At 39.4% G+C, this 23,657-nt stretch overlaps 1 long non-coding RNA gene across 1 annotated transcript in view; it reads left to right on the forward strand.

The window, feature by feature from the left end:
- The first annotated feature begins 2,047 nt into the window (after positions 1–2,047).
- LOC103348337 (uncharacterized) overlaps positions 2,048–23,657 on the forward strand; it is a 69,131-nt gene continuing 47,521 nt past the window's right edge. The window contains exons 1-4 of the long non-coding RNA XR_011379793.1: positions 2,048–2,700; positions 2,801–2,872; positions 3,423–3,512; positions 4,438–4,558. This is a non-coding gene — a long non-coding RNA (uncharacterized lncRNA). The remainder of the gene's footprint in view (positions 2,701–2,800; positions 2,873–3,422; positions 3,513–4,437; positions 4,559–23,657) is intronic.

A 23,657-nucleotide genomic window follows, 5' to 3' on the forward strand; every position in this document is an offset into this window, starting at 1 on the left:
CACTGTGGCATAGCGGATAAGGCTGCTACCTGGGCTGCCAGCATCCCATATGGGCACCAGGTTGAGTCCTGGCTGTTCCATTTCCTATCCAGCTCCCTGCTACTCACCTGGAAAAGCAGTGGAAGATGGCCAAGTACTTGGATCTCTGCACCTACATGGAAGACCTGGATGAGGCTCCTGGTTCCTAGCTTTGGATTGGCCCAGTGCCAGCTGTTGTGTCCATTTAGAGAGTGAACCAGTGGTTGGAAGATCGCTCTCTGTAGCTCTGCCTTTCAAATAAATAAATAAATCTTAAAAAAAACTAATCAATTCTGGTAAAGAAGGGACTCTCACACATTTTTTTAAAGATTTTATTCATTTATTTGAGAAGTAGAGTTACAGACAGAGGGAGAGACAAAAAGAAAGGTCTTCCATCGACTGGTTCACTCCCTCAATGGCCTCAACAACCGGAGCTGAGGCAATCTGAAAGACAGGAAGCAGGAGCTTTTTACAGGTCTCCCATTTGGATGCAGGGGCCCAAGTTCTTGAGTTATCTTCTACTGCTTCCCCAGGCCATACCAGAAAGCTGGATCAGAAGAGGAGAGCGGGACATCAACTGATGCCCATACAGGATGCTGGAGGTTTAGCCTACTATGCCATAGTGTCGACCCCCAACTACACACATTTAATAGATAAATAGCTTCAAAAAGTTAATGGAAAATGTAATTAAAAGATAATGCCAAATTCCCATGAACTTTGGAAGTTCCCTCATATTTAGGTAACTTAACACAATATTACAAAGCAACCACATATAAAAATTCAATATGAATGAAAATTGTCCTAATTAGTGACAATTATATAAATATAATGCTTTATTAATTTCTAGTGAGGAAGAAAATATTTTGACTAAAGTGAGTTATCGAAGAGGCAGAAGTAGGACTGAATCTAGGACAGTTTGGATTTGGACATATAAAGTAGTTAGAAAAATTGGAGCAACTTTGTGGGCAGAATGAGGCATAAAGCTTCTTTGAGGTGAATGTTTAAGTACCTGGACGTTTGAGTCTGGTATAACATCTTTGGCAGTGGCGAGTGTGCTGGCAAAGTTTTTTTCACTGAAACCATGATTTTCTATTCCTTTCCCATGGGATCACCTCCTGAAGCAGTCAGAGGGTTATTTTAGGAGTCAGATTCTCAAGGGAGCAATGATCAGTGTAAAACAGAATAAAAACAGTACAAATTCTTTACTTCTGGAAGTCTGTATACCATAGTAGAGGCAATATTTTAAAAAGAGAGTTTCAAAGTTGTTTATTTTGCAATGAACTTACTGAGACACAGATTTTACTTCTTTTTCTGTCTTAACTGCCGGAAGCTTCTATCTAATTATCAAGATCCAAAGCCTGTTGGAATTTGAGCCACAAATTGATATAATAGACTAGGAAAGTGACGTTTAAACTGATTAATGTATGAGAAAAGTTATTATAAAAAGAATATAATTAGACAATACAAGTAGTAGTCTCTGGGAAGCACTCAATTTACTGATTTTAAAAACAATCCCTAAAGAATGGAGATGACACAAACCTGTTGAAAAGCAAAAAAAAGTATCCACATGCTTGTTAAAGATGATAAGGCAGAAGTTATTCAAAGGAGTGATAGTTACAGTGATGACTGCTGTGGGTTCTTGATTTGGGAAGAGAGATTATATTCAACCCTGACTTGCATAAGGAGATATTTACAACCACGGAGCAAGGTAGACATCAGTGGATAGAAAATTACCTGGGAAACATCAGCTGAAGGGGACTTCTGACTAAGCCAACTGATAGGATAATTACTGAAGGCCGGTAAGGGTGACAGAATATTCATGGTGGTCAGATAACAAGCATGGGGATATTTTTCCAATACTAACTTAAAAGGTTTACTACTAAAATTGGATTCTATAGAGCAAAGAAGGAAATATAAATTCAAACCCAGTTAAGCAGAGGACTCAGAGGAGCTTGACTGAAGTTTTATTCAAAAGAATGTTTGATAGCTACTAGATAGGAGAAGACATAAATAATTACTTGGCTACCCATGGTGTAATATAGAAAACACACAGCCCAAAATGGTACCTGTGGTGAGAATAGCAAAAGTTCAAAGAGATTCTCAGTTAGATCAAAGTTTGAAAATCTCAAAAAGTCATGACTTCCAGGATTCAGATGGGAAAATAACAAAGAAATCTGAAGCAAGGATTCATAATTGTGTGTGTGGCGTTGGCAGTTATAACCAGGCATGGGGCCATGAGCTGGTCCAGGAAAGGTGATGAGAATAATATGGACTGGATGGAGAAGAGCTACATTTCAGTTGAGACAGAGACAAGAAGAATGGATGCTCTTGTTCTCATGAGTGCATTATGTATAACTCCATTTCCCACCTCAAAATTTACATGATTCATGGAGGAGCTGGGAGAAACACAGCTCTGCATATGTACGGGTGTACTTACATGGTGGATGTTTCTAGAAGGTAGAATTCTAAGACACTCACTCTTAACACAGAAGTAATAAAATTACCATGAATTAATAGAGCTAAATATTTCCCATGGAATTGGAATCTCAATGAAATCAATTCCGTGTATAGACGTCGACTGTTTGCCATAGAGATGGAATCTCCTTTGAAAGCTGTTTACAGGGAGGGTATGGCAAGGGAAAATGTGCCCAAGGTCCTGTATTTATGTCTGGGAGCCTGTTGGTAAGGAATGCCAGCTAAGAAACGTTGTCTTTGTTTTGTGCCGCTTAACAGATTACATGATCTGGGTAATTTATAATGACGAAAAATTCATTTCTTTCAGATCTGGAGGCTGTGAAGACTTTGATAAAGGGGTCAACATATGTTGATAATTTTCTTGCTGCATCATCCTATGGTGAGAAACAGGGGGCAGAAGGAGGTTTGGAGAGACCACTAAGGGGACAAATTCATCCTTTTATAGTTATACCAATCCTAACCATGAGGGTGGAATCCTTGTGGCCTAAACACTCATTGTCGTCCCACCTCTTAATACTTTTAAAGTGGCAATTAAGTTTCAGCATGAGCTTTATATAAAGCATTCAAACCATAGAAAATGCCATCTTTGTACATATATGCTGAATATTTTCATATTAGTATTTGCCCATAATCATCTTGCAGATTTATCCTCAATTAGCAGATGAAAGAAACTGAAACTCACTGGCATTTAGTAATGTTTCTGTAATACCAGGGTTGGTGGCAGAACCTGCGTTAGTCCAAGAACTGAGTTTACTATGTCATAATCCATTCTCAGCAAGGCATGTTCCAGATTGTCCAAACTAAATTTTTACATGAGATTGGATATAGTTGAAGTTATTATTTCATTGAGTTGCATCCTCTGAAGTAGTCACTGCTTTTCCATTTCAGTACTATAATCATGTATATGTCTCCTTGTTCTTTATTCTCAGAGTTCCTCTCTTGGCCTATAAATTAAACCATTAGGTTCAAGAACAATGGAGAGTTGCGATGTCTCTTTGATGACTTCATCAAAATCGCAGGTGATTTTGAATTAGAAATAGTACATATGCTTAATATGATAACTGTGTCATTAGCACAAACATCATCCTATTATGGGAATCAGTTACAAAGATGTTTAAATATCACATTGTCTAACTCAGGTTTTGTATCAGTACTTACCTAGTTATAGGTGCATGTGACATATTTAGACTACGTTCTTCCAAATTATGCTTGAGTGCAGTTCCAAATGTTGTAATGAGATAATGCAGTTTTTCTCAGGAGAAAAATGCAGACAGGAATAGTAAATGTCTTACTTACAAATAAAATAATTTTAAGCATTCATATTTTAAAAAAATGGACCCAGGATGGCTTTTTTTTCACAATACACATACTATTTAAGAATTTCATATTTTAAAGCAAAGTTTTTTATGTTACTGATATCCACACTTTTAGTTTAAATAGCTCATGTTCCTCTTTTTGTAAACAACTGTTAATTTACATGAAGAAATCTCTGAAATAAAATACATGATTATTTATCTGTTCCTGTTCAGGAATATTAAACATTTGGTGGTAATTATGCAAAATAACTTGACTAAAAGTACACACAAAAAAACTAGGTTTAGCTTGCTCTGCTCAGCACAGCTGAACCATTGATTGGGATGCTGCTTCTTAAAATGCTTTTATACCTAATCATTCAGTCTTAATATTTTCTTTGCTCAACTTTTGCATGTAATGAATAAATATGTGGGATTAATTTTTTTCATACTTCAAGTCTATGAGGATAATTCCCACATTTTCAAACCCCTGCAAAGTTATTTTCTAAGATTTACATTTTTCTACTTACACTGAATATTAAAATCTAATATTGCCTTTTGATATTAACGTGTTAAGTCAGTATTTTTCAAATGTATGCAGGTTCAGTCTCCATTTCTTTTCTTTATAAATAATCTAATTTATATTCCTCAGATGGGAGTTCTTACTCATTGCTGTGTGAATGGCCACAGCATGCACAATTCTAAGGTGTCGGGTGAGTCAGTTGTGGGAAAATGAAGTCAAGACCAGAAATGTCCGACATCAATACTGAAAGGTGAGTGTAAGGCCATCAAAGGTACATGAAGCAAGTGATAGAGAATCAAGTTGATAGATTATTAAAAGCCTTAAGGAAGACTAAGGAAAAACACCACGTCTTGATTATGGACATGGTAATGAGGTCAAGAATATTCTCCATGTGTTCAGATGTTTAGGTTCATTTCAATAAGGTCGTAATCAGATCTGTGATAGAAAAACATATTTGGGGAAAAAGAATCTCCATAAAGAATATATAGACTGAGATCGTATATTAATAAATAATTGCTCTTTTTTGTAACTTTACTATTTGGGCTTTGTGCATCACGTTTTACTCCTTTTTACCCAAATTTAAAAAGCTTTGCAAGTGCATTTATGCTTTGCATAATTTTCTGGATGACAAGAAAACATTATAATGGAGGGATTGAGAATTTTCTACCATACTTCACATAGGTAAGTTATTTTTGGTCTAATTACATGTGCTTAACAATTTGAAGCTATCTGAATCAGAAACATAATTTGCTGTTACCCAGTAATCAGTTTATTTTGTTTTTTGAAAAGTAAATCTTTAAAGGTAGTCGCTTACAACAAATCATTTTGGTCATTTTTAAAGCAAGTAATTCAGATTCCAAAGAACTGATCAGGTAAAATGAGAGGTTGTACAAGTAGATTCATTAAAAAATAAGAAGTGCTTTCTGAACTGGTCAGCTTTATTCATATTATGTACAATAAGTAAGCAAAGCACATTGGGATGGTTTTGAATCTATTTTTTATTTATTCAGTAAATATGCCACTTTTAGTGACTAGAGTATACAATACTTTGGATTAATCACATTATAATACCTGAATATTTAATGAAAGCCCAGCTATAAAATTTAAAAATAGAATCTCTTTTAAAAATGAAAATTAAATTTTAACTGAAATTATATATGTAGTTTATATTGGAGTCCCATTTTAAAAAATATTCCTGTAGCATACACACACACACACACACACACACACAACATAATGTGTATGTCATCAAGGAATATTCCTTTTTTCTCTTCAAGAACTATATCTAACTAGAATTTATAATTGTTAATTTTCTCAGCAAATAGTGAATGATGGGATAGAAAAATGGAACACAGCTCAAAAGAGTTGCTTTGTCTTAATTTATTAGCATGCAGTTAAGAGGTGTTCCTTGGAGGCCTAACTATTCCTAGGTTCATACTTTCCAGTCCTCTAATGTAATATAGTAAAATTTATTCTTTAGTATACCCATTCATTTCACTAATCAATAAATACTGAGCTTCAATGGTCATTTGAACAATCGTTAAATATTGGAACTTTAACACAAGCAAAAGGAAGCATATAGTACATCCAGGAGCATCTAGTACAGTGGAATGGGTTATCACTGTGTTAAGGGGTCACAGCTGTCAAATTGTTTTCAGAGCTAAGATTTATTAAATGCTAAGCACTTTACATATATTAACTCACTTATTCCTGGTTACAGTCTACAAATATTTTTTATTATGACCTCCATTTTGTAGTTGAGAACACTGAATTACATAGAGTAATGAGTTTAAAGACAAACAATAAATGTCAGAGATAGAATATGAAGCCAGGCGGTCTAGCTCTAATGTCTGAGTTGCAAACACCCACACAAGAAAGAAAAATGCATGGGATTTTGGTGGAGCACTGAAAAAAATAGTTATCAATCAGGTGGATGTTAAAGGAATTTTTTTACAAAGAGGTTTGATTTTGGTGAGAGATTAAGATGTCTGAATAGTGGCAACAACCTGAAGAACAGCAAAGGCTTAAAGTCTGTGTGTTTGAGGAAAGGACCATTTTTTTTTTTTTTAGGTTGATTAAAAGTGTCTATGTGACAATTGCAGGATGTAGGGCTAAATCATTAGGACAAACATTAGGACATGATACATCATAGGTGTTAATCTAAGAAACTTGAACTCTATTTTGGTAGTTACGAGTGGGATTATTAAAATACTTTTAAGCCGGCGCCGCGGCTCACTAGGCTAATCCTCTACCTTGCGGCACAGGCACACCGGGTTCTAGTCCCGGTCAGGGCACCGGATTCTGTCCCGGTTGCCCCTCTTCCAGGCCAGCTCTCTGCTGTGGCCAGGGAGTGCAGTGGAGGATAGCCCAAGTGCTTGGGCCCTGCACCCCATGGGAGACCAGGATAAGTACCTGGCTCCTGGCTTCGGATCAGCGCGGTGCGCCGGCCACAGTGCTCTGGCTGCAGTGGCCATTGAAGGGTGAACCAACAGTAAAGGAAGACCTTTCTCTCTGTCTCTCTCACTGTCCACTCTGCCTGTCAAAAAACAAACAAACAAACAAAAACAAACAAACAAAAAACAACTTTTAAGACCTTTAAACAAGGCAGCGATGTGATCATACATTCCTTTCAGAAACTTTGTCATGGTAGCAGTGTGGAAGATGAACTGATGAAAGGCTGGTTAAGACACAATCGAAGGAGAAGAAGAACACATACAAACGTGTTGATATTAAAGGAAAAGGAGACAGTGTAAAGGATTTTTTTTTTATTGACAGTGGCTATCAAGTACTATGCAGTTTCTGTGTCCATTTTAATGGAACTTTACATGTTAAATCTCATTTAATTCTCAAGTACTTTTCTGAGAGAGATTTCATTATTGATGTTTTATAATGAGATAATAAGGGTTTAGAGAGGGTAAGAAGCTTACTTAAGTTTCTATAGCTAGTCTGTGATATATCTGGGACTTGGGAATTCAAATCCACAGATTAAACATTCTAGCATGTGATATTGCAAGTTATGAGAGTCTTAAAGCATAAACATAAGCAAATTTCAAGGAAAACGATTACAAAATACTAAGTTGGAAATACAAATCTAGATTAGCATTCATGTATCCAGTTTGGATGTCATTTCTCCAAAGCAGGTAAGTACTAAGAAGATTTTCTCAAGAGCTTAAAGATTACATATTTTGTAAATTTATGTTTATGTTTAATTGATGTATTCACTCATTATCCATCACTCTTCAAACTCTGATCTGGCATCAAGCCCCTCTTCTCTACTGTAACAGCTCTTAATAGGATTGGCATTCACTTTACTGTCTCTACATCCAAAGAATATTCCAATTTTCTTGGCTTAAAACATCCTCTTCATTTCAATTTCATGTAAAAATGCCTATGATTTTAAAATCACAGGACTTAGACCAACCTCTTCAAGTCCTTTTCAGGTTCATCAGTCTGCGTCATTGAATACTGAAGTAGTCTTAGCAAATGAGCTTTGCTGCCCCATATGCACAGAGACCAACCTGTGACACCAATGCTTGAAGGAGAAAGAGCTTATGCACTAGCCAGCAAGGAGGACAACAGCTATGACTCAAATCTGCCTCTCTGATCAGGCAACAAATTGATTAGGTAGGAAATGCTGGAAGGTCAAATTCTAACTAGAAAGATTTAGAATCAGGTCACAGATGGTAACTTATAATAACATAGGATCCTGTTCTTTATTCAATGGGACCCTCACTCTTGAAAAGGCTCTTGTTTAAGCTCCAGTCACACTCTGTTCCCTGGTTCTTTGTGTGCCCATGTCTAAAGAGTTGCAGTTCTCAGCTCTGTCTTGCTGTACAACCATGTCCTATGCAGCTCTCCAAAGAAAACAGGAACTTGATTATCATCAGACCCCTTATAAAAGCACAGGGAAGGGAACAATTAGAAAAAAATTGAGGAAATATTACAGCAGGTTTTTGAGTTTGGGGCAAATGGAAGAAACTTGACAGAGGGAGAGTTGTTATCAATCCCCCTTTTCTGTTGTTGGTTTGTTCCTCAGTTTTGAGAGAATGAGGCAATGACTGCTATAGCTCCTTCCCACTGATCAGGGCAAGAGATTTGGGGCTGAGGAATGAAACTTTTTTGCATATAAGTAAGCATTCTCTGGTTCCAGAGTTTGGCCCTTGAAAAAGCTGATTTTGCATTAATATAATTTGTATGTGTATGTGGTGGGGGGGGACTGATGTAACATTTTGCAGTATAAAACATCCATTTGAATACAGTGGAAACATTTAAAATATCCATAAAGATTAAGATAATTTGTAATCCTGAGCCAAAAAGGGATGCTTGAGCGTGAAATAGACAAATGGATACATCATGCAAGGGATATTTTTTCCCTCACTGCTAGTAATCATGCATGTTTTCTGCATTATTTTATCTACTTTTTGAAAGAAAAGATTATTTTGTTTATTTTAAAGGCAGATTTACAGAGACAGACAGGGAGAGACAGAGAAAGAAAGAGAGATGGTCCACTCACTGATTCACTACCCAAATGCCTATAGTGGCTGGGACTGGGCCAGGCCAAAGCCAGAGCCAGGAGCTTCTTCTGAATCTCCCATGTGGGAACAGGGGCCCAAGGACTTAGACCATCTTCTGCTGATTTCCCAGCTACATTAGCAGAGAGTTGCATTGGAAGTGGAGCAGCTGAACTCAAAACCTGAACCCACATGGCAAGCCGGTGCAGCAGGCTACAGCTTTACCTGCAATACCACACCACTGGCCCCTGTTTATTTACTTTTAACTCCCACAGAAGTATTAAGGCAGCTACAATGAGTAGTATTGGCAACTATACATTCCACTCCCATGTCCTGCTAGTAAGCTTTCTGGAGCTACTCTAGCATCCAAAACCACATGGGCTAATGAATCCAAAGATGTTTGTGTTGAAGCAGCCGTGTCTTTGACAATCTGTCCTTAAGTGGCAGGCAGGCTGTGAATCACACATATCTTTCAAATAGACACTGGCACTGAGTACGATGCTGAAAATGCTTTGCTGTAGGCTCTCCTTATGGCCAGCTAACATTTGCATTTTGAAATAGGTTGGTTTAGAAAAGAGAGCCAACATTCTTTGTTTTGTACAAAGAGTTTTTTGAGATTAGCAACAGCCTGGGAAGCAGTTATCTTTTTTTAAAAAATTTGTTTATTTGAAAGAGTTATAGAGACAGGGAGAGACACGGAGAGAGGTCTTTTGTCTCATTGGTTCACCACCCAAATGGCTGCAACAGCCGGCACTGAGCTGATCTGAAGCCAGGAGCCAGGAACTGCCTCTGGGTCTCCCATGTGGATGCAGGGGCCCAAGGACTTGGGCCATCCTCTCTGCTTTTCCAGGAGCATTAGCAGGGAGCTGGTCGGAAGTGGAGCAGCTGGCACTCAAAACTGGTGCCCATGTGGGATGCAAGAGCTACAGGCTGGGGCTTAATCTGCCTTGCCAGAGTGCCGCTCCCCAAGCAGTCATTATTAATGGCCTCTCATTAAACACTTCATAGAGGCTCAATTGGAGCCTGTCCTAGGGGCTACTCTTACCTGATGCAGGATATTTGGCAAGACTGCAGCCCAGTCATATGAATGGAAAGGAGAGAGGACAGAAGGCCCAAGATAAAGGGACTCCTTTACTTGGGCACACTGTATACAGTGGTATCAGGGGGATGGGTGTGCACAGTAGACAATTTGACTCCCTAGTTGAAGACCTTAGTGTAGCAAAGTCTAGTTTTCTTTAAAACCAGAATTGATAAAGATGTACTTGAATCTTCATATATTCCCATTCAGTTATTAACATGGTGATTGTACCTTAAAAAGTTCTGGATGTGCCAAATAAATATGTAAATGTATATTATGTATTAGATGTGTTGGATGGATGAATGAAAAAATAAATAAGTGAATTAGGCAAAATAAAAAGAATAGAGGCTTAGAGTGGGAGAGGTTTGCTTTGGGGACAAGGGAGAACAGTTACTAATGGAGCCTTTTGATTTACACTGCCAGTTTGATATGTGAACTGTGAGATTATTCTTCTTTATGACATGGCAGCTGTCAGTCTTCTGCTGACCTGGGCAAGGCATTATAGCCACCTCTGAGGGGAGCATGATTGTCTCCAACAAATCAAGGATCTCATTGTCATGTCTGACCATGTTTTTTTTTTTTTTTTCCTCCCTTTGGTTGGAAAACCTATTTTCAAATAGCCTTAGGTGCCTGTGCAATTGAAAGGGCATGTTTTTGGTGTAAATGTGTGTGTGTGTGTGTGTGTGTGTGTGTGAGAATCTATATATAGATATAGATAGATACATTAATCTTTATCCAGTGGCTAACTGTATGACTCACAAACAGGCTATGAGCTGTCTTTTGGGCTGATATTCCTGGTGGGAGGGCTTCAACTTCCAGAACTTCAGAGGCTTCAACTTGCAGTATCACTGTTGAATACCCAGCCTTTTGAAGGCGGTGGGTCCATGTAGCGGCTCTCATAAGAGTTCTAGGGGTTGGCGCTGTGGCTCAGTGGGTTAAAGCTCTGGCCTGAAGCGCCAGCATCCCATACGGGCGCCAGTTCTGGTCCCAGCTGCTCCTCTTCCAGTCTAGCTCTCTGCTATAGCTAGGAAAGCAGTAGAAGATGGCCCAAGTTCTTGGGCCCCTGCACCCACGTGGGAGGCCCGGAAGAGGCTCCTGGCTCCTGGCTGCAGATCGGCAAAGCTCCGGCCGTTGAGGCCATCTGGGGAGTGAACGAGCAGAGGGAAGACCTCTCTCTCTGTCTCTACCTCTCTCTGTAACTCTGTCTTTCAAATAAATAATAAATCTTAAAAAAAAAAAAAAAGAACTAAGATGGCGGAATAGGAAGGGAGCACACTGATAGTCCGGGGAGAGACAGTTTAATAAAAGTGGAGATACTGCAGGTTCAAGGAAGAGCAGGGGAAAAAACAGCAGAAGAAACTCTTCCGGAACGAGTGATTCACAGTGGACCTGCGTGGAGAGCGTGGGAGCCCACAGTTCGGGACACCAGCGGCAGACTCAACACACCAGCGCTGGAACGCGAGGTGAGCCGAACCTCAATAGCCCGAGACACCCACAGGCAAGCGGAGAGAGAAGACTAGAGGGAATGACCCTGAGGGGAAAAGTTCACCAGGCTTACTAGAAGAGAGAGAGAGAGAAAAAAAAAGTGACTGATACGGACACGGGTTTCTCTCTCTCCACTCACCTCTCAAAGGTGAGCAAGACAAAGAGCAGGTGCCATCTTGGACATACGTCATAAGCAGAGCGACCTCAGGTCTACACCAGCCCTGAGCCTGGCAGAAAAACCTGACGCTGGGCAGGGCGAATTAACAGGAGATTAGGACCTAGTAAATTTGTGGTGCTACTGAACTGAGACTGTGAAAAAAGAGACGGTGGGGGAGAGAACTCACAGAATTCACATGAGTACTCTCCAGAGACGCTAAAATTCCGTAACTTTGGCAACCCAGTGGGAGACTGAAGGAGAATCTGAGCCCACTCTGAGGGCAGAACAGATTCCCTGTGTGGTCCTTGGGAAAGAGCTTCCGATCTCTGGCTCCTGTGGGTATATCATTTGCCTGCTAACTACCTCCAACTTCGTTCAGCTGTGTGGAATTACTTCCCTTTTGAATCAAAAAAAAGAGAGAGAGAGAGATCTACCATGCCTAACCCGGGAGTATCACCTTTGGCACACCAAACAAAGCTCTCAGGCCACACCCAACTCAAGCCTCTAAGGTTCCATCAAAAACAGACAGTTCACTTAATCTAGAGTCATAGTATAACAAGGAAAAGCACCACAGTGAAGAAACCAAATATCTCCAATATGCCAAATAACAAACGCAAAAACCGAGGTAATAAAAACAAGGAAGTCACCATGATGCCCCCAAATGAAAAAGACACCCCAATTCAAGATTATGAAGATGATGAGATAGAAGAAATGCAAGAAGCAGATCTCAAAAAATTGATAAGAACATTAAGAAGTTCTCAAAAACAAATTCTTGAACTACAGAAATCCTTAATGGACAAGATAGAAAATCTCTCTCATGAAAATATGAAGGAGGAATCAAAATGAAATGAAACAACTAGTACAACAGGAAACTGTGATAGTGACGAGAAATCATAATGAAGTGAAAAATTCAATAGATCAAATGAAAAACACAATAGAGAGCCTTACAAACAGAATGGGTGAAGCAGAAGAGAGAATATCGGACTTAGAAGACAGAGAACAGGAAAGGATACAGTCAGACCAAAGAAAAGAAGAGGAAATTAGAAATCTAAAACATATTGTTGGGAATCTTCAGGATACTATTAAAAAACCCAACATTCAGGTTCTAGGAGTTCCTGAAGGCATGGAGAGGGAGAAAGGATTAGAAGGCCTTTTTAGTGAGATATTAGCAGAAAATTTCCCAGGTTTGGAGAAGGACAGAGACATCCTAGTACAGGAAGCTCACAGAACCCCTAATAAACACGACCAAAAGAGATCCTCACCACGACACGTTGTAATTAAACTCTCCACAGTGAAACATAAAGAAAAGATCCTAAAATGTGCAAGAGAGAAACGTCAGATTACTCTCAGAGGATCTCCAATCAGACTCACAGCTGACTTCTCATCAGGAACCCTACAAGGTAGGAGGGAATGGCGAGATATAGCCCAGGTACTAAGAGAGAAAAACTGCCAGCCCAGAATATTATATCCTGCAAAGCTATCATTTGTGAATGAAGGTGAAATAAAGACTTTTCATAGCAAACAGAAATTGAAAGAATTTGTTGCCACTCGTCCAGCCCTGCAAAAGATGCTTAAAGATGTGTTACACACAGAAACACAGAAACACGGTCATCAATATGAAAGAAGGTAAAGGAAGGAAACCTCACAGCAAAAGATCACAGGGAATTCAAAGCATATATTAGAACTTATCTTTGGCAAATGGCAGGGCAAAGTTACCACTTATCATTAGTCACATTGAACGTTAATGGCTTGAACTGTCCAGTTAAAAGACACCGATTGGCTGATTGGGTTAAGGAACAAAACCCATCTATTTGCTGCTTACAAGAAACAGGTCTTTCCAACAAAGATCCATACAGACTGAAAGTGAAAGGCTGGAAAAAGATATACCATGCCAACAGAAATGAAAAAAAAGCGGGCGTAGCCATCTTCATATCAGACAACATAAACTTTACCACAAAAACTGTTAAGAGAGACAAAGAGGGACACTACATAATGAATAAGGGATCAATACAACAAGAAGATATAACAATTATCAATGTATATGCACCTAACTACAGGGCACCGGTTTATCTAAAAGATTTATTAAGGGACTTAAAGGGAGACTTAGACCCCAATACAATAGTACTGGGGGACTTCAATACTCCACTCTCAGAAATAGACAGATCAACAGGACAGAAGATCAACAAGGATACAGTAGATTTAAACGACACTATAGCCCAAATGGATCTAACAGATATATACAGAACTTTCAATCCTACAGCTAAAGATTTTACATTCTTCTCAGCAGTACATGGAACCTTATCTAGGATTGACCACATACTAGGCCATAAAGCAAGTCTCAGCAAATACAAAAGAATTAGAATCTTACCATGCAGCTTCTCAGACCATAAAGGAATGAAGTTGGAAATTAGCAACTCAGGAATCCCTAGAGCATACGCAAACACATGGAGATTGAACAACATGCTCCTGAATGAACAATGGGTCATAGAATAAATTAAAAGAGAAATCAAAAACTTTCTGGAAGTAAATGAGGATAATAGCACAACATACCAAAACTTAAGGGATGCAGCAAAAGCAGTGTTAAGAGGAAAGTTTATATCAATAGGTGCCTACATCAAGAAATTAGAAAGGCACCAAATAGATGAGCTTTCAATTCACCTCAAGGATCTAGAAAACCTACAGCAAACCAGACCCAAGTCTAGTAGGAGAAGAGAAATAATTAAAATCAGAGAAGAAATTAACAGGATTGAATCCAAAAAAAATTACAAAAAATCAGCCAAACGAGGAGCTGGTTTTTTGAAAAAATAAACAAAATTGACAACCCATTGGCCCAGCTAACTAAAAAAAAGAAGAGAAAAGACCCAAATCAATAAAATCAGAGATGAAAAAGAAACATAACAACAGATACCACAGAAATAATAAGAATCATCAGAAATTACTACAAGGACTTATATGCCAGCAAACAGGGAAACCTATCAGAAATGGATAGATTCCTGGACACATGCAACCTACCTAAAGTGAACCATGAAGACGTAGAAAACCTAAACAGACCCATAACTGAGACAGAAATTGAAACAGTAATAAAGGCCCTCCCAACAAAGAAAAGCCCAGGACCAGATGGATTCACTGCTGAATTCTACCAGACATTTAAAGAAGAACTGATTCCATTTCTTCTCAAACTATTCAGAACAATCAAAAAAGAGGGAGTCCTCCCAAATTCTTTCTATGAAGCCAGCATCACCTCAATTCCTAAGCCGGGAAAAGATGCAGCATTGAAAGAGAATTACAGACCAATATCCCTGATGAACATAGATGCAAAAATCCTCAATAAAATTCTCGCCAATAGAATGCAACAACACATCAGGAAAATCATACACCCAGACCAAGTGGGATTTATCCCTGGTATGCAGGGATGGTTTAATGTGTGCAAAACAATGTGATACACCACATTAACAGACTGCAGAAGAAAAACCATATGATTATCTCAATAGATGCCGAGAAAGCATTTGATAAAATACAACTCCCGTTCATGATGAAAACTCTAAGCAAATTGGGTATAGAAGGAACATTCCTCAATACAATCAAAGCAATCTATGAAAAACCCACAGCCAACATCCTATTGAATGGGGAAAAGTTGGAAGCCTTTCCACTAAGATCTGGTACCAGACAGGGATGCCCACTCTCACCACTGCTATTCAATATAGTTCTGGAAGTTCTAGCCATAGCTATAGGCAAGAAAAAGTAATTAAAGGGATACAAATTGGGAAGGAAGAACTCAAACTATCCCTCTTTGCAGATGATATGATTCTTTATTTAGGGGACCCAAAGAACTCTACTAAGAGACTATTGGAACTCATAGAAGATTTTGGCAAAGTAGCCGGGTATAAAATCAATGCCAAAAAATCAACAGCCTTTGTATACACAGACAATGTCATGGCTGAGGAAGAACTTCTAAGATCAATCCCATTCACAATAGCTACAAAAACAATCAAATACCTTGGAATAAACTTAACCAAGGATGTTAAAATCTCTACAATGAAAATTACAAAACCTTAAAGAAAGAAATAGCAGAGGATACCAAGAAAGGGAAAAATTTTCCATGCTCATGGATTGGAAGAATCAATATCATCAAAATGTCCATTCTCCCAAAAGCAATTTGTATATTCAATGCAATACCAATCAAGATACTGAAGACCTTCTTCTCAGATCTGGAAAAAATTATGCTGAAATTCATATGGAGACGCGGGAGACCTCGAATAGCTAAAGCAATCTTGTACAACATAAACAAAGATGGAGGCATCACAATACCAGATTTCTGGACATACTACAGGGCAGTTGTCATCAAAACAGCATGGTACTGGTACAGAAACAGATGGATAGACCAATGGAACAGAATTGAAACACCAGAAATCAATCCAAACATCTACAGCCAACTCATATTTGATCAAGGATCCAAAACCAATCCCTGGAGTAAGGACAGTCTATTCAATAAATGGTGCTGGGAAAACTGGATTTCCACGTGCAGAATCATGAAGCAAGACCCCTACCTTTCACCTTACACAAAAATCTACTCAACATGGATTAAAGACTTAAATCTACGACCTGACACCATCAAATTATTAGAGAGCATTGGAAAAACCCTGCAAGATATAGGTACCGGCAATGACTTCTTGGAAAACACCCCAGAAGCACAGACAGTCAAAGCCAAAATTAACATTTGGGATTGCATCAAATTGAGAAGTTTCTGTACTGAAAAGAAACAGTCAGGAAAGTGAAGAGACAATCAACAGAATGGGAAAATATATTTGCAAACTATGCAACTGATAAAGGGTTGATAACCAGAATCTACAAAGAAATCAAGAAACTCCACAACATCAAAACAAACAACCCACTTAAGAGATGGGCCAAGGACCTCAATAGACATTTTTCAAAAGAGGAAATCCAAATGGCCAACAGGCACATGAAAAAATGTTTAAGATCACTAGCAATCAGGGAAATGCAAATCAAAACCACAATGAGGTTCCACCTCACCCCAGTTAGAATGGCTCACATTCAGAAATCTACCAACAATAGATGCTGGCGAGGATGTGGGGAAAAAGGGACACTAACCCACTGTTGGTGGGAATGCAAACTGGTTAAGCCACTATGGAAGTCAGTCTGGAGATTCCTCAGAAACCTGAATATAACCCTACCATTCAACCCAGCCATCCCACTCCTTGGAATTTACCCAAAGGAAATTAAATTGGCAAACAAAAAAAAAAAAGCTGTCTGCACATTAATGTTTATTGCAGCTCAATTCACAATAGCTAAGACCTGGAACCAACCCAAATGCCCATCAACAGTAGACTGGATAAAGAAATTATGGGACATGTACTCTATAGAATACTATACAGCAGTCAAAAACAACGAAACTCAGTCATTTGCAACAAGATGGAGGAATTTGGAAAACATCATGCTGAGTGAATTAAGCCAGTCCCAAAGGGACAAATATCATATGTTCTCCCTGATCGGTGACAACTAACTGAGCACCAAAGGGGAAAATTGTTGAAGTGAAATGGACACTGTGAGAAACAGTGACTTGATCAGCTCTTGTCCTGACTGTTGATGTACAATGTAATACTTTATCCATTTTAGTATTTTTTTTGTTCTAGTACCATTGGTTGAACTCTGTAATTAACACACAATTATTCTTAGGTGTTTAAATTTTAACTGAAAAGTGATCCCTGTTAGGAATTTGGAAAACATTATGCTGAGTGAAATAAGCCAATCCCAAAGGGACAAATATCATATGTTCTCCCTGATCCATGACAACTAACCGAGCACCAAAAAGGAAACCTGTTAAAGTGAAATGAACACTATGAGAAATGGTGACTTGATCAGCCCTCACCCTGACTGTTGATGAGCAGCTTAATATGTTATCACTCTTAGTATTCTTTTTTGTTTGTTCTACTTAATACTTTTGGTTGAATACTGTAATCAATACACAATTCTTCTTAAGTGCTGAAACTTAACTGAAAAGTGATGGCTGTTAAATATAAGAGTGGGAATAAGAGAGGGAAGAGATGTGCAATTCGGGACATGCTCAAGCTGACTTGCCTCAAACGGTAAACTTAGAACCATACCAGGGGATTCGAATTCAATCCCATCGAGGTGGCATGTACCAATGCCATCTCACTAGTCCCAGTGATCAATTTCTGTTCACAATTGATCATAATGATAGGACTAAGAACCAAAGGGACCACATAAACAAGAATAGTGTCTGCAAATACTAGCTGATAGAATAAAAAAGGGAGAGAATGATCCAACATGGGAAGTGAGATACACAGCAGAGCCATAGATTGGCAAATGTCTTAAACAGCACTCTGGCCTCATAATCAGCCCTTAAGGCATGCAGATCTGGCTGAAATGCCCATGAGAGTATTGCAGGCATGGAAAGCCAAGACACTCTGGGGAAAAAAAAAAAACCTAAATGAAAGATCTCCATGAGTGAGATCCCAGTGGAAAGAATGGGTCATCAAAGAAGGAGGTACCTTTCTCTGAAGGGAGGAGAGAACTTCCACTTTGACCATGGCCTTGTCTAAATATGATCAGAGTCAGTGAACTCAGGGGGCTTCCATAGCCTTGGCAGCTCATGACCAGAGCCTAGGGTGATTACTGAAGCCATAAACAAGAGTGTCAATTTGTAAAGTCAACAACAGGAGTCACTGTGCACTTACTCCTCATGTAGGATCTTTGTCCTTAGTGTGCTGTACATTGAAATTTAATGCTATAACTAGTACTCAAACAGTGTTTTTCACTTTATGTTTCTGTGTGGGAGCTAACTGTTGAAATCTTTACTTAATGTATGCTAAACTGATCTTCTGTATATAAAGAAAATCGAAAATGAAAAAAAAAAAAAAAAACCAGAGCTCTACACATGGGTCCTATAGAGGCTGGTCACTCAGGTCCAGTTGGCAGGAATAGACTCCTATTATTTGTATTCAGATATGAATTGGCGCTCTCTATAGTTGGAAGGAAGTTTTCAGGATTGTTTCACGTTGGAATTGTCCAAACATAACCTGATATTTGCCGGGTTGTCCCAAGATAAGCCAATACCCTGTCTTTATGTTCAAGGAGTGCTAAAACACAATGAAGCGTAGGAACAGTGGTGGGACAGCTTAGCGTGAACTTGTGAGCTTCCTGTAAAAGTTCACAAGCAGCAGCAAATGTGGGATACAAACAGACCATTCTTGTTCAACGTGTTTGGCTATAAAGAAAAATAAGCACCTGGTCAATGAGCACTACCAAAGTTTAGATTAACACTCCTGGGCTTATTCCCTGTCTTGTGGGCTTAGAGATAAAAGGGCTTTCTGATATCTGGGAACTCCCAAACTGGGGCTGTTAGTAGTTGTTCTTTTATTACATAAAGCCTTTGAAGATCCGGAGTCTATATCCAAATGTCTCTTTCTTCTCCTTTTAAATGTTCATGAAAGGGCTTTGCTATAAAATCCAAGTTAAGTATCTAGATATAGCTAAACCCTACCATGCTCTCAAATCTCCTTAATTGACACACTGGCAAATGCCTCCCATCAATCTGGCAGGGGAGTCCTCTATATAAAAAAGAATAAATCCTAAATATCTGGTAATATGTTGCAATCTTTGAGTCTTCTTTTTGAAACTCTGTAATATAATGTGATTAGTCAGGATATTGAGTTATGACAGCATTTGGAATAAAAGCAAATTTTTATCTTACTGTCAATCATAATGTCATAAACATATTGCAGTAGAATTCTGTCAGTCCGCCATAAAAACTTTGCAAACGTTGATCCCAAAATGTACACAGGGATTATTAGGGCCTTGAAGCAACATTGTTTAATCATACTGTTCTTATTGTCAGGGTTTTCATACTCAAAATATTTTCTGAGATTCAGGATTCAGAAGAATGCAAAGGAAAGTATCTGTAAAAAATGAGGGTTGGCTTTTGGAGTGTGGGAACTTACCCGTGGTGTCTTTTTGTTTTTGTTTTTGTTTTTAGATTTATTTCTTTATTTGAAAGTCAGAGTTTCACAAAGAGAGAAGGAGAGGCAGAGAGAGGGAGAGGGAGAGGGGGAGAGAGAGAAAGAGAGAGAGAGAGAGATGTCTTCCATCCGTTGGTTTACTCCTCCATGGCCACAACGGCTGGAGCTGGACCGATCCAAAACCAGGAGCTTCTTGTGGTTCTCCCATGCAGTGCAGGGGCCCAAGAACTTAGGCCATCTTCCATTGCTTTCCCTGGCCATAGCAGAGAGCTCAAAAGTGTAGCAGCCAGAACTCGAACAGGCACCCATATGGAATGCCAGCACTGCAGGCTGCAGCTTTACTTGCTATGCCACAGTGCAGCCCCCTACCCGCCATGGTGTCTTATTTGTTCCTCAGTGCCGCTTGGGTATGTGCTGAAACTAAGTAGTTTTCTGTAACTTCTCATGGTGCTTCCCTTTCTCATGATTCTGTTCTCAATTACTGAAAACCTTCAAGGCAATTTTCACAAGTTAATACTGAGGCATATCCACATCTCCCTCCCGTTTTTTCAAATTTTCTCTTGGTGTCTGGAGTACTTTACCAATAGATACCCATATTTCAGAGTGGCATGTGTTCCTGAAGACCTAAGTCAATATCCACTTAGTGTCTGCCAGCCTCAAAATTCCTTTCAGGGAAGGTCGAAGGATTTTCTTAGGCTTTCCTGAAGATCTTGGACCTTATTTCAATTTCTTTGTTTGGGTATTCCTTTCTGTATACTGACAATCGGCAATTATAAGTAGTGATTTAGTTTTTATTTGACCACCCCAGTTTTGAGTCCTATTTGAATGTAGTTCTATGAATAACTTGGTTAGCAGGGACTGATCGATGGAACTTAGCACATAAAGCCATTGAGCTTCCTGACAGGCTTTCTGGGGAACTATTCACTGTTTTTTCTGGAATAAGCAAAGTAGTTAGAAGAGTTTGATTATCTGTACAGTCAGGATTATGAGTGGCAAAGACAGAAATATTCTCTCTGGGTCATCTCTGTTAGAAGGCATGATTTTTTCACATTGTATAAAGTTGATGTTAAGAATGGCCAATAGACATATAAAATCTATGAAGTGTGGGGCAGGCATTTGGCACAGCAAATAAAGTGCCACTTGGGATGCCTGAGTCCTGTACTGGAGAGCCTGAATTTGAGTCTTGGCTCGACATCTGATTTCTACTTCCTTTTCATGTATATCTTGGGAGTCAGCAGAGGATGGCTTGAGGCTTTGGGTCCCTGAAACCCACATGGGAGATCCAGATTGGGTTCTTTGCTCTTGTTTTCAGCCTGGCCCAGCCTTGGCTGTTGCAGGCATTTGGAGAGTGAACCAGTAGATGGAAAATCTTTCTTTATCTGTCTTTCTCTCTCTTTCTATCTCTGGCCTTTCAAATTAATTTCAAATAAAATAAAAAGATAAAAATAAAGATACTAAAATTAAAAAAGCATGCAGCCATGCCTGGTCATCTATATCAACCTGCTCTTATCTAAGGGTCTGGGGATGAGTAAGTCTGGATTTGTTTCACTTAGGGTTATGAGCAAGGGAGATTTCCTTCAGCCGAAAGGCCCTTTGGATCTCTTGCTGTGTTCCTAGAAAACTGGTATGGGCCCTGATCTCTGCTCCATCATTCTCATCTGGCAGAGCATGGATTGGAGGAGCTCTTGAGGTTGCAGAGAAGTTGGAGCCACTAGGAAGAGGGTGCAGACAGTTAACCCTTCCTTCTCCTACCTTGAATCAGGAAATACCCCCTTTTTCAGAGGTTCAGTTTTCTGAATAAGTATTTTACACTTTTTTGCAAATGCTTATTCTGGTACAAAGACATGAAAGGCTGTACATAAGAGAGCTCATGCTACTTTTCCTCTCATTTACAGAACAATCTAACGGGTAGATAGTCTGAAAATGGTTCTCTGAATTTTAGCGCTTTCTCTTACCTTATACTAACAATACTGTGGCCATGCTGTGTTACAAAATTAATCATCTCTCTTTCGTATGTAGGTTCATAGCTACACATGGCCTGTTTTTCCAGAATGTAGCCTACAAGGCATCAACTGGGAATCTTGCAGTTTAGTTTTTTTCATAATGAATGTCTGCAGAGGAAAGATGTAAAAAATCTGATGTAGTCTATGGTCTAGGGTCCAAGTATGCTGGTTGTGGCTGTATCTTCTCTGAGAGTAACTGAGGAGCCAATTCTCTTTTACATCTTTGGTTTGGTTCACATACCTAACAAGGCACAGGGAGCCTCAGGGCAATGGGCACCAGTTCCCTACTTTTGCCCTCTAGAACAAGCTGTGGTCGGTTCCTTCTGGTCTGGGGAATGGGGTCTGTTTACTTAAGGAGACTTTATAATGCCACTGCACATCATAAACTACAAGCCTCAACATTTCCATAAGGATTCTGTCACCTCAAAAACCCTAAAGGAGTTGGAAAGAGTAATGTCTTTTTCCTGTGGAGTTTGAGGACACTCAAAAGACCTTAATAAGGGTTTTAAGTTGTTGTACCTCTCCCACCCACTACAATTTCTCTCCTGCTCACTGACACAATGACACATATAACATGAACAACTTAAATCATATCCAACCCTAGACAAATGACAGATACCAAGTGCCAGAGACCAGCTCCAGCCAGTCCAGGGGCCCCCAGGTGTGAGAGGTGTCGGCGCTCGAAGAAATGAGAGACACTCACAGCAAGGCTGATGGCATGGCTCTGGCTTTTGAGCACCAGACTTTATTTTTATATTATAAGCTACATAATGATTTTTTCTTCTTACAATGAAAAGCCTGTTGTCCATTTTTTCTAATTACATTTTTTTTTTATTTTCAATGGCATATTTAGAGCATGGGTAACAATCACAGACAGGTGCAAGATAACAGGCTGCCCACACAAGCCAAGGCCTCAAGTGCTGCTGAACTAGGCAGAAATTGGCTACATAGGCTAGAATAGTACCTTCTTAATCTAATCTTTACTAGAAGCCCCAAGTTCAAAGTAGACCCTTTTTAAAATGTATCCCCTCTGCAATTTTTTCTGTAATTCTTTAATTTCTTTATTGCACATATTTAAAGGTTTACTTAGATCTATTCTAGAGTTTTGACATCCTAACCATTGTAGTATTTGTAGCATATATGAATTAAAGCCTTATTAACATCTATCTTTATTCTAGTGGGAAGTATATACCAGAGAGCCTGTTGTCTTTTAATTCTTTTCTACAAACAGCTCAACCTTGCATAAGGCATTAACCCTTTCTTCTACACTAACATTCTGCTTGATTAAAATTCTACAAGGCAATGGACATTTTGGAGGTTATGAGACTAAGTGCTCTTCCGTAAAATTTGGAATACAGCAATCATTAGCGGGACCACCAGGAAGCTCCGGCTTGTAGTTCCCATCAAACCTAAAACCACCAAGAGGACCGCAGCTGTCCTTCTCATGCCTTGCTGAGACAGACCTTCTGCTCTGACCTTGTCAGCCAGCCGAAATTGCCTTGGCCCCGTCAGCCAAGGTGCACTAAAACCAAGATCCCCTCTCCAAACAAGGACTAGCCAGGAAATCTCAGCAATGAAAACTGACTCTGCTTCTAATTTACCATATTGGGGATTTACCGAACCAGCACCCAAGAAGTGCAAGGAGAGAGAGAGGTAAAATAGCTCCTTTGAGATTACTCACATGGAGGTCTTTGCTTTCAGGAACAGTTTCCGTTCTCAAAAGGAAATAAAAAGTGCCAAGATGCATGTTCCACTGTGGAGGTGATGGAATTCCACAAACCACCCCCTAAAGATCTCGGCAGCTACTCAGGCAGAGCAGCAGGCAGCCAAGGGAATTTTAGCTCTCTTTAGTCACCCGATTTGTCCCAGTGAGGTAAGGTCCCTGCCAGGGGTACCCGTATCTTGAGAAGAGAAAGGGTTCGCTTTCTGGCCAGCAAAGGAGCCAGGAAGTATGATTTAAATCTGGGGCTTTAGGGGTCTGGGAAAGTTTTACTGATGAGGCAAAACAACAACACAACAAGCTGGGATGCAGAAATGCTGGTGAGGCAAGCTCTAATGGGAGGGGCTTGGCAGCAGCCAGCCATGTCTGAAGGGTAGCCTCGGATCCACTTCCAGATT

This window comes from Oryctolagus cuniculus, chromosome 11 (assembly GCF_964237555.1).
Source record: "Oryctolagus cuniculus chromosome 11, mOryCun1.1, whole genome shotgun sequence".
NCBI lineage: Eukaryota > Metazoa > Chordata > Mammalia > Lagomorpha > Leporidae > Oryctolagus > Oryctolagus cuniculus.